General features: G+C 28.9%; 1 protein-coding gene across 9 annotated transcripts in view; it reads left to right on the top strand.

Annotated features, from left to right (window-relative positions):
• The window catches only part of LOC135139104 (putative fatty acyl-CoA reductase CG5065), a 90,870-nt gene that overhangs the window by 35,948 nt on the left and 41,974 nt on the right, over window positions 1-12,948 (top strand). The window contains exon 1 of one of the 9 annotated variants that reach the window (XM_064069205.1): window positions 1,743-1,909. The exons of 6 other annotated variants lie outside the window; for them this stretch is intronic. The gene's annotated coding sequence lies outside the window, so the exon portion shown is untranslated. 2 more of the 9 variants (XM_064069202.1, XM_064069203.1) reach the window with 2 other exon arrangements.

Below are 12,948 nucleotides of genomic sequence, written 5' to 3' on the forward strand. Positions count from 1 at the left end.
ATGACATTCTCCAAGAAAATAGAGGGCGGGCGGCTGGGGCTAGTACCTGAAAAGAAAATTCTTTCCAATCAGAAAAACCTAGAACTTCAAGATTGCTTTACATTTTTCAAAAAAAAAAAACGGGGTCCCAAAATTAATTCCAAACCAAGTCCGGTCAGAATTTTCCAGAGATAGAACATCAAAGTCCGCCAAAATTGTTATAAATTTCTAATTTTTCCTACTCACCAGTTGATTGTTAAGAGCGTAGCGTAGCGCCATTTTCTAGACACCCGGTTTAGTAATCGAGTTTATCGCACGAATGGCCACTTTTATATTTTCTCGACGTTTCATGACCCCCACAGTACGGAAAAGTAGTCTCTTGTTTCCGTCTGTCTGTCTGTCTGTATCCATTTTTATTTGGATGAAATGACCTCACTTTTTCGAAAACGTGAAAATACGCCCGTCTTTATTTAAAAAAAATAATATTAATAATATTCAGAACATCCTGTGTTTACTCCGTCCCCTATTTTCTAGAAAATAGAGAATGCGCCCGGCGATATTTAACGATGACAAAGTAATAATTGAAATTTGCGTTCCCGTGGCGTAGGGATTTCAATTGATTACCCTGAGACCAATTTTTTTAACATTAATTGATCGTGATAGTTTTTCTCCCTCACTTTATAAGCTGCTTCAAATTGTGGAAAAATACAGGTAATTTTTTTCCTAGAATATAAGAAGTATGTTTATGCAAATATGTAGTTGATTACATGTTGCATAGAAAAATAATTATGGAGTATCACATTATTATGCGTTTTTTAATTAAAATTTAATAACTTTGTATCAAAATGTAATGCGCGTTATAGGTTCCGAAGGTGGAAGTCTACTCATTTTTTTTTTAATAGATCGCATTAAAAATATGTTGTGATGTTTTCTTGTGGAACTCGTTTAGATCTAGATCGTTGTTTACCAAAGTGTAACAAATGTGTTTACGAACAATTTTATAATGAAGTTAATGATGTGGTCGAAGTTAATGGCCAAAAAATGACCATTTGTATTCAGTTGTACATAGTAAACACTAGTCATTTTAACCGTTTACCAGAATTTATCTTGTCATCCATTCCCCAATTTCGATGACGTCATTTCAAAATTTCACCAAGTAAATCTCTGTATAAATACATATTCACCAAAATGCTTCGGTAATATATTTTTGTTATGACAAAATATAACATTAAACTTAGCTTTTGGTGCATACCAATTTCCCAAAATACATCATAAATTAATAGGTGAGACGATTTAAAAGGAATAAAAACGTATCGTATGAGACTTTGGTTTCTGTGAAGATAACTAGAAAGTTTATTTAAACGAGTGGGAACAGCAACGAAAGTAAACAATATGATAGATAAGTCAGGTGAACGAATCCAACATCGCTTCACAAGCTCAGAAAATCGTATATTATTCACCGGAATTTCTAGATTAGTCAGACCGTATTCTCTGCTTTCATTTTCTTATTCACGTCCTGTTGATGCACATGCACGTTATTATTGCACGAGAAATATCACTTAGGAAAGTCGCCACTTTCCTCACTCGTGACGAAAGTATGTTTGTTCACTACGCGCACAAAACTGGAAGAGGATTATCGTCGACAAACACATTTTGAACACCCATTCATAAACTCTATTTAACAAAAAATATTTGTTCTTAAACATTGTTCTCTCTGCCATCGTCAGTTTACAACAGGTAGCCGGTATTTAATAACTCTAATTGCGTAAATAACCCCGATAAGAAATTCATTATCATTTCACGTTGTGCCGGAATCCTGACGAGTTTTTGTGTATTTTAACGCCTAAAATGTCAACGTGACTTTTTTCATTGTGCGACCTACTTTTCTAAATTAACTTAATTCCGTAGTGAGATGGAGGATATACACATGGTAATCAATTGTTTGCTTCCGTTGATAAATCTTTGTGTTTTTTGGGCGAATTAGCTCGTTATTTTAAACCACGAATCAACATTAATTAATTAACGAGGCGCTTAATCCAAGACGTGCTGGTCAATTTTTCATTGAAAAATTAGAGCTTGCGCGTTTTTAAACTTGTACGCTCAATATTATTTTTATCAGTGTCGTGAGTACACATGTTTATTTTGGGTATTTATAAAGTTGGAGATTTTCTGTACAAACATTATTAGTGGACGTGGAAATTCGGAGATAAAAGTTCCATTGTACCAGATGAAGAAAATACGAGGGCGTTCTGGAAATGCAACCAGGTACAAATTTAAATGCAAATAAGGTTGTTTGTGTTACCATATTGTTGATACCACGCTTACATAATTTTTTTATTGTTATTATGGAAGCATTCATGTGATGTTTATGTCGTATTGTTTCCGTTTTTTAAGTGCAATGACAATAAATTTTCATATTTAATGATTTAGAAAATTGATCAACTAGTCTTTAGTAGTTAAACTGTAGAAGATAAAAGTTGTATGGGTGTAAAGTAAGTCCCGTTTTTTGAACGAAATACAGGTTTGCACTTTTTTGTAACGTATTTAAGTCATTTAAGCACGTACAGATAACCATCATCAGCAAAAATTCAGCAAATTCTGTATTTGTGGTTTATGAATCCGTTTTTATTTTCAATCACAAGCAATGTTTGATTTCAGGTGCGTACTGATTCACTACGATAACCTTAAAAATCTAGTACTTAAGCAGTTAGATATTAAGTTGGGGAGACAAAATCACTTTATTTTCTTTTAACGCAAATGCCGCTGAAGTTTGTTATCTGAACGTGCTAAATTTGAGTTCTGTACTACTAACTTTACACATCTGTGATACTGTTGAATAGCCAGAAACTCGACAACTTTTATTATCTTTTTCATCTGATTGTATTGTTTATTCATTGAATCCTTTCCCACTTTCGTACATTCTCTCTTCCATTCATGTTTCACTCGTTTTGATTCGTCGCTTCATTTTTATTTCTTCTCGAATCCCACTGCTGACACCAGTATCACGATGGACGCGGTTTTTGTCAATTAATAATAGTAATACGTCAACATGCCATTAAGTGTGGTTTTTACGCAGAGGAATATCTCAGCCGATAAGCGAAATATTGCTTGTTAAGCGAAATTTAAACCAACACGTACTAATGCAGCGATATTGTTCTGCTAATAATACTTTTCATCAGATTGTAATTAATTACACCTTATCTGAGTGTGGATTAACAGAATTAAAAGCGAATATACCTCCAAGTGATAAATAAATATGATTAATGCCAACAAAATCGCGATTAAAATACTAATAAAAATCATGCGATCACAGTTATCCAACTTTTCAGTCATTATTCTAAGAAACCATAAACTCAGAACAGCAAGTTTTACGTTTTTTGTTTTTATTCTCTCCACCGCATTATCTTAGCGTTCAATGTCGGTAAATTGAAGAAATCGATTCGACATAAATTCTATCAATTGTTTAAAAAGAAACCTGTGTTTCGCGTGCCGAGAGCTACATTAACTGACAATCCTAGTAATGATAACATGAACAGTTGGTTGTAATTAATATTTATCTGCACTTCAATTATTTTAATAAGTAGTTGGTTGAATAACCAAGTTGTCGTGATATGTAAGAATCATGTTCCTAATACATTTTTAATAACGGTAATTACGTTACGATTCTTTACTTGAAACATTTAGAATGTTTAGAATACCAAACGTAATTTTTACTTAAGCTCAGGAAGGGTTGTAATAGAGTCCGTCTGCCGACTCCCGACTTTTGTGTTTTCTCAACCTTTCATAATTCGTAGAGTACGAAGAAATAGGTCTCCCGTTTCTGTCTGTCTGTCGTCTGTCCGGATTTTTATTAGGCAGATAATCTTCGTTTGATGGCGTCATCTTCAAAATTTATAATAGTACATTTGTTTTTATTATTATGAAATTAGAAACTCCTGTACTTGTGGAGTATGAATCCGTATTGAGTTTTCACCCAAGATTTTTGGAAAAAAAAATCGCAAAATCAATAATTTTTCGAAAAATCTGGATTCATTTACCTTCGACCAACTTCTTGATATCACAATTTTTCGGTTTGTCATTTTCCATTATTTTTCAATTTTCCCCCTTTTCGTTGTTTCGGTTTCATAACTTTTCATTTTTTCGTTTCTTTAAATTTTTCAATTTGCAATTTTTCAATTTTGGTTATTTTCGATATTACAGCTTTTCGAGTTTTGGGTTTTTCAGTTGTCCAGTTTTTAATTTTTTATTTTTCAATTTCCCGATTTTTTAATTTTTATTTTCTCGTTTTTATATCACAGTTTTTCGGTTTTTCATTTCCTTTATTTTTACGATGTTTCTTTGGATTGTATAATTTTTCGTTTATTCAGTTCTTCGGTTTACGAATTTTTAAATTTTTCAATTTTGCAATTTTTGGATTTCTCAGTTATCCGATTTTCTGATTTCGTTAATTTTCAGTATTTGGATTTTACAATATTTCGTTTTTTCGATTTTGCACTTTTTCGATTTTTAAGTTTCCCAATTTTTAATCTTTCGACTTTTGAATTTTTCGTTTCTACAATTGTTCAAGTTTTTGATTTCCAATTTTTAGATTTTTTAAAGTTTTCATTTTATACTTTTTTGTTTTTGCATTTTGGAGTTGTCAATTTTACAATTTTGAAATTTTTCTATTTTTTTGATTCGAAAAAGTTGAAAAATGGAAAAATTAAAAATTGCAAAAATGAAAAACTGAAAAACGAAAAAGTGGAAAATCGAATAACTAAGGAAACGAAAAATCGAAACAAGGAAAAACTCAAAATCGAGAGAAATTAAAAAAAAAAATTAATTAATCGAAAATTGGAAATCAAAAATTGTAAAATTGAACAATTATATGTAGAATCGTCAAAATTGTAAAGTCGGAAAACTAACATTGGTAGATTGAAAAATTAAAAATCAAAAAACTAAAAAGTCCAATAAATGAAAAAGTTTTAAAATCTTAATAATTGAAAAATGGAAAAATTCTAAAATCGTAAAATTGAAAAAGTGAAAAATTATGATTATTATGAGATACATATTTAAAATGAAAAATTTGAAGAAACGGAAAATTGAAAAATCTAAAATTGAAAAATTTTACATTGAAAAAAGAAAAATTATACAATTTGAAAGAACAGTGAAAAACCTATAAAATAAACAAAATAAGGACAATCAAAAACCGAAACAAAAATTGCTAAACAAAAAAGTGAAGAAGCGAAAACTTGAAAAATTCAAAAATTGAAAAATGAAAACTCGAGCAATTGAACATCGTAAAATTGAAGAAACAAAAAAAATATAAATTGAAAACTGCAAATAATTCTAGAAAAATTGAAGAAAGGAAACGAAAAATTGCAAATCGAAAATTTGAAGAAGTGAAAAATTAAAGAATCGAAAAAGTAAAACTTGAGAAATATTGAATTGAAAATTTGCTAGGTCGAAAAATTGAAGTAACAAACAAGAAAGAAAAATTGAAGAAAAGAATCCAAATTGAAAAAATTGTAGAAACGAAAAACTAAAAAATATTGAAATTGGAAAAACAAAAAATTGTAGAATTGAAACACTGAAAAATCGGATAATTGAAGACAATAAAGAAATATAACCTGAAAGAAAATATGCAAATCGAAAGATTAAAAATTGAAAACTCTGGAACGTCAAATTAAAAACTCAAGAATGTCAAATCGAAAAATTAGAAAATCTAAAAATTGAAACATCCAAAAAACAAAAAATTATAAAACCGAAACGAAAATTTGAAGAAATGAAAAATTAAAGAATCGGAAAATTGAAACTTGACAAATTTTAAATCGAAAATTTGCGAAACCTGACAATTGAAGAAACAAAATGAATGCAAAATTGAAGAATGCAAATCGAAAAATTGAAGAAACGAAAATAAAAAAAATGGTAAAACAAAAAATTATAAAATATAAACATTGAGAATCGAATAATGGAAAAAATAAAGAAAATGAAGAAACTGAAAGAAAAATTGCAATCGAAAAATTAAAAATTGAAAACTCTATAACGTCAAATTGAAAACTCAAGAAAGTCAAATCGAAAAATTATAAAGCTGAAACGAAAATTTGAAGAAATGAAAAATTAAAGAATTGCAAAATTGAAACTGAGAAATTTTAAATCCAAAATTAGCGAAATCAAAAAATTGAAGAAACGAAAAATTAAACAAATAAGATTGGGAGAACAAAAAACTATAAAATCGAAACATTGAAAAATTGAATTAGTGAAAAAAATAAAGAAAATAAAAACCACAAGAAAAATTAAAGAATCGAAAAATTGAAACTTGAGAAATTTTAAATCGAAAATTTGCGAAATCTAAAAATTGAAGAAACAAAATGAATGCAGAATTGAAGAATGCAAATCGAAAAATTGAAGAAACGAAAATAAAAAACATGGTAAAACAATAAATTATAAAATATAAACATTGCAAATCAAATAATTGCAAAAATAAAGAAAATGAAGAAATTGAAAGAAAAATACCAATCGAAAAATTGTTAAATTAAAAACTGAAACATCCAAAAGTTGGAAAATTGAAAAAATAAAAAATTAAAATGAAAACTCGAAGAATTATATTTCGTAAAATTGAAGAAATAAAAGAATGAAAAATTGAAAAACTGCAAATGGAAAATTGAAGAAACGAAAAAAATGCAAAATTTGAAATTGAACCAACAAAAAATTGTAGAATCGAAAAATTGAAATTTGAGAAATTTTAAATTGAAAATTTGCGAAATCTAGAAATTGAAGAAACAAAAAAAAATGGAAAATGCAAATCGACAAATTGAAGAAACGAAAATTAAAAAATAAGGATAATAGAATGAAAAAACTGAAAGAAAAACTGCAAATCGAGCATATGAAGAAATGAAAAATTGAAAAATCAAAAAATTGAAACTTGATAAATTTTAAATCGAAAATTTATTGAAGAAACAATAAAAGGAAAAATTTAAGAATGCAAATCGAAAAATCAAGAAACGAAAAAATCAAAATTGGAGAAACAAAAAATAAAATCAAAATATTGAAAAATCGAATACGTAATTGAAAAAAAAAATGAGAAAATAAAAAAACCGAAAGAAAAATTGCCAATTGAAATATTGAAAAATTAAAAATTAAAATCTCGAGAAACCAAGTCGAAAAATTGCAAAAACTGAAACATCCAAAAGTTGAAAAATTGAAAAAATGAAAAATTAACAAATGAAAATTCGAAGAATTGCATATCGTAAACGTGAAGAAACAAAAAAATGAAAAATTGAACAACCATAAATGGAAACATTGAAGAAACGAAAAAATTGAACAATTTGAAATTGAAAAAACAAAAAAAAAATCCAAACGGAAAATTGCGAATCGAAAATTTGAAGAAATGAAAAATTAAGGAATCGAAAAATTGAAACTTGAGAAATTTGAAATCGAAAATCTAAAAATTAAAACAACAAAAAATGAAAAATTGAAGAATGCAAATCGAAAAATTGAAGAAACGAAAAAATCAAAATTGGAAAAACAAAAAATAAAATCGAAATATTGAAAAATCGGACACAAAATTGAAAAAAAATGGAGAAAATAAAAAAACCGAAAGAAAAATTGCCAATCGAAAAATTGAAAATCTGAAAATTGAAACATCCAAAAGTTGAAAAAAAAATAAAAATTATAAAATGAAAACTCGAAGAATTAATTGCATATCATAAAATCGAAAAACTGCAAATGGAAAAATTGAAGAAACGAAAATTTGAAAAGTTTTAAATTGAAAAAACAAAAAAATGGTAAAACCGAAACGAAAGATTGAAGAAACAAAAAATAGAATGCAAATCGAAACATTGAAGAAACGCAAAAATTCAAAAAATCAAAATTAAAAAAACAAAAAATAAAATAGAGACATTGAAAAATCGAATAATTGAAAAAATAAAAATTGAAAACATTTAAAAGTTGGAAAATTAGAAAATGAAAACTCGAAGAATTGCATATCCTAAAATTTAAGAAACAAAAAAATGACAAATTGAAAAACTGCAAATGGAGAAATGGTAGAAACGAAAAAAATTGGAAAATTTGAAGTTGAAACAAAAATTATAAAACCGAAAAGAAAAATTGCAAATCAAAAATTTGAAGAAATGAAAAGTTAAAGAATCGAAAAATTGAAACTTAGAAATTTGCGAAATCTTGAAGAAACAAAAAATGAAAAATTGAAAAACTGCAAATAGAAAAAAAAATTGAAAAATTTGAAATGAACAAAAAATTATAAAATCTGAACATTGAAAAATTCAGAAATTGTAAAATAAGGAAATTAAAAAACCGAAGCGAAAAATTGAAGAATCGAAAAATTAAAAATTGAAACTTGAGACATTTTTAATTGAAAATTTGCAAAATCCAAAATTGAAGAAACGAAAAATTAAAAAAATTAAAATTGGAAAAATAAAAAATTTAAAATCGAAAATTGAAAAATCGAACAACTGAAAAAATAAAGAAAATAAAAAAAATGGAATTGAAAATTTGAACTTAACAACTGGAAATATTCCAAATCGACTAACTGAAGAAACAAAAAAAAAAAAAAAAAAATTGAAGATTCGAAAAAGGGTTCTATTTATTTGGTCAGTATTTATATGAATAAAATGCAAGTATTTTTAATAAAAATGGTCAGTTTTTGTGTATATTACGAGCAGTATAATATACATCATTATCAGTATAATATTGATTTGAGTAAAATAATAATTCATGTATGGTTAGTAATTTTATATCCTTTTATCAGTAAAAACTTTAGATACTGTTAGTAAAAAATAATTGAACGTTTTAAAAATATAATTTTATTTATTATATTAAATTAACAACAAATAAATGGTAGTAAATACATTTTTATAGGAACATACTTTAAATGCAATTTAACGAAAAATATCATTGTCTTACAAATAAACAAAAAACTCTGTATCAATAAAACTTAACCGTAATAAATTCTTGTAAGAACATAACAAAAAATATAGGAATAATTGTCATAACTGTGTAGGAACAGAACTTGCAGCTTCATCGTCGGATGTGTAAGCATTAACATTATTAAGAGTATTTGAGACATCATGTTGACTTTCACGTCACTCTTTTATAGGTTATGTTTCTGCCGCGAAAGTATATACTGCCACATTACATTATAAAAAACAATTTTAATTAATTTACAGACGCTACAAATTAAAATACTGCTAGTTTGTGTTTAATACATTACCTACTATTTAAAATACTGACAAAATATAAATTTTACTGACCACATTTTCACTGATCATAAGCTACTGACTTCATCCAAAACAAACTTATTTTAAACTATAAAATACTGACCATTTATTAAATTTACGGACAAAAAACAATCAAAAATACTGACCACATAAATGACACTCATCGAAAAATTCAAGTACTTCAGGGGTGAGGGATGTTCTGTCGAAATAACCTTCTACCAACTTTTTTAATACACCTGACAACTAGTTTCCCATTAAAGTTAATTTCGCTGATATTATATAAAATTATTTATATTATTATTATATAAAAAACTGAAGGTTGTATAATGAAATGCATTGGTTGTGCTTCAGAGGCGAGGGAGTTCTGTCTAAATAACTGTAGCAGTTTTGTATAAACGAAAGCATGTATTCATCAAATAAATAGCTTAACCAATAAAATTAATGCCAACCTACCGAATGGACAAATATTTATTAATAACTGTATTCGTTCTTTTTAGATCGTATCTAAACATTTCACATTATTTTGATAAATTACGCTCTAAAAATATGTTTATATATTTTTAATTGAATAGTGCATTTTCATTAAATATTTTATTACACAGTTGCCAGATTCCAGAACACCTGTAAATCAACGGAAATGAATCGAGAACTGTGGAGATGAATCAGTAAAAAATGTGAAATGCATATCTTCGATGATAATCCTGTTCGGAATTTGGAGGATAATAATAATAATGATAATAAAATTTTTATAAGTGAAAAAGTAAATGAATAAAACAGATAACACCTTGCGCTCCTCCGTCCTCCAAAAATAGAACATCTTATCAAATTATCACACCAAACTCCTTATCTAAGTAAATCTCCAACTGCAACAGATTAACCCAAACACTCGAACACCTGCACAAAAACCCATTAAATTACGTAAGAATACGATATTCCACTCCTTACGTCAAGTAGCATAATTAAAATCAATAGAAAGTCATTAATTACACGAAACTGGAGTGCTCCCGATAATAGTACCCTCATGAATGAGAGTAGTTGATTTCGACTAGCCGTCGTAAAGCCGAAATTATGTCCTCGATGTTTATCTATAAACAGTCTAATCGCAAACAGTTTCGATTATGTACTGTTATTAAGTCTAGAGAACGGCGGGTGGGGGCAGGATCTTGTGAGGAATCGGGCCGCATATAACACGCACCTCCATATACCGTTGAACTTCAATGGGTTCCAGTTCCGGTAAGCAAGCCGGCCCGGTGTCTCCGTTTGGTCGTGCTGCGGCGGTTTAGTGGGCCAGGTTCGCGGCCTTGATCGCGACTGAGGAAGGTATGTAGATGCATAACGGCGTTTGGAGTGGCGCGTGCTGGCACCAAAAGGAAAAGACTGAAAAAAGATGATTGAGTAGACTAGGGAATTTGACGGGTTTTTGTGAGAAATACAGTTGTGTTTGGATGTTAAAGGTAATTTTTGGGTCAGTTTTTTCAGTGTGTTAATTTTGATATTTTTTGGATGAATTTGATATTCGTAAAATTTTAGCTGAGAAAGTGCGAAGATTTGTTTACTAGCTTTCCACGAACTCACTTTTTCGTGTGTTTGTTTTTGTTTCCTATTTTTAGGTGTTTCATATTTTGTTTAACTAAACACTGAGGGTTTTGATAGTGTAATTTTCAGTTATTTCAGTGAGGGGCTTTATCTTCCAGAGCTATTAATGCTCTTTAGCAAGAGAATTTGAAATTAGTAGTATATTTAAGGTCACTATTAATATTTTCAGTTTAAAAATAGCAGAAACTAGGTCGTGATAAGTCAAAAGTGTACCATTTGTAGGAGTGAAAGCACTTGAACAACGAATTTGAAGCTCCCATTGGTTAGAACAAGTGTCTTCAAGTATCAATAGATTCCGTTGATTAACGCTATCTATCTTAAAATTTTTATGATTATCGATTTTCTCAGGAGTGGTGTATCTAATTTTTCTGTAATTTTGACAAGATAGTGATGTTCAATTAGAGTTCTTGTAGTACATCTGAAGTGCGTATTCTTAAGTACCACTTTAGTTTAATTGTTGTTTTTATGTCACTATTATCAGGTCATAAAAATTACGGTGACTTTTTATTATTTTTTTAACAATGTCGAATGTCGATGTTAAGCTATATATTTAAAAGGCCAAAATATTCATTTGTTTTTTAAATTTAACCTTAACTTTGTCAAAACTGTCAAAATGTTCAAAAAATTTTTGATTTGTATGGAAAACGTCTCACTCGTACCACAACAATATTGTAACACTTTTAGCAACATTTGATAACCGTCTGCTGTTTTTAAATTGAACGAAATTGATTGTTAATAGTGTAAAAACGTATACACTTTGTGTATTAATAACCAATTAGGTTTGTATTTTTACTCGAAGTGTTTATACTTATATGTTGATCGAGGTTTACTTCGTTGTAAAAATCTAAAAATGTTCATGAATCTTGATTTCTATAGACAACGTCTCGCTCGCTCCGCAACAGTATTGTTATTTCATCAATTTTCTGTAGCATGATATCGTACATTTCTTTAGAAAGATTTGGTCTTTAAAATGTTTAATTTTCATTTTTGTAGCAATTTCCAACTGTATTAAAATATTCAAAACAGAATTGAAAATTCACAAAATTTACAAAAGCTGGATTTGTTCTTGGGATTTAGGTGTTAAATTTGAACAATTTTCAGATATCGATATTTTCATGTTATAATTTTGTATGTATATTTGAAATATCATGTAGATGGTTAACTGCTAACCAAAATTTTTCTGATCATCCCCACCAACAATTTGATGGCGTCATTTCAAAAAATTCTATGTTTATTGGATTTAACTGTTATACAACAATATACTTCTATAAGTGTGGTGTACGAATCCGCTTTCAGTTTTTTCGCTGTCCAAATTTTCTCAAAAACATATGCATAGTGTAGTAACAGTTTACCATTAGCGTAAGGCATCCCGATCGTGGTCTAGTGGTTACGAGTCAGGAATGCGGGCTGGACGTGGAGCGTTCGGCTCCAAGCTTGGCCATTCCTTTTTTTTTCCTTTTTCTTTGGCATTGTGTATTATCTGTATTTATGAGGACATAACAAATTTTTTATTGATGAAATTACTCCACTTAATCGAAAAGGTGAGAATTTGCCCCACTTTATTTAAAAATGCAAAACCTTCTCGGGGGTCCCAACTCTGTTCTTTAAAAACATAAAACCTTCTCGGGGGCCCTAAATGTATTTTTTTAAGAATGTGAAACCATCTCGGGGGTCCCAGCTGTCTTTTAAAAATGTAAAACCTTCTCGGGACTCCCAAATGTCTTTTTTTTTAATTTGAAACCTTCTCGGCGGTCCCAACTGTCTTTTTTGAAATTATAAAGCTCAAATGTATTTTCAAACCTTCTCGGGTTTTTTTTTAATTGTAAAACTTCGGGGGCGCCAAAGGTTTTTTTTTTAATGTGAAACCTCAGGAGCCCCAAATGTCTTTCTTTAATATGAAACCTTTCTGGGGGTCCCAACTGTCTTTTTTTTAATGTAAAACCTTCTCGAAGGTCCCAACTGTCTTTAAAAAAGTAAAACCTCAAGGGCGCCAAATGTTTTTTTTTTTGGAATGTGAAACCTCGGGGGTCCCAACTATTGTTTTTTAAAATGTAAAACCTTCTCGGGAGCCGCAAATGTCTTTTTTTAAAGGTGAAATCTCAGGATCCCAACTGTCTTTTTTAAAAATGTAAAACCTCGGGAGCTGCAAATGTCTCTT

This window comes from Zophobas morio, unplaced genomic scaffold (assembly GCF_036711695.1).
Source record: "Zophobas morio isolate AGI-343-1 ecotype UQ-CSIRO unplaced genomic scaffold, CSIRO_AGI_Zmor_V1 ptg000030l, whole genome shotgun sequence".
Lineage (NCBI taxonomy): Eukaryota > Metazoa > Arthropoda > Insecta > Coleoptera > Tenebrionidae > Zophobas > Zophobas morio.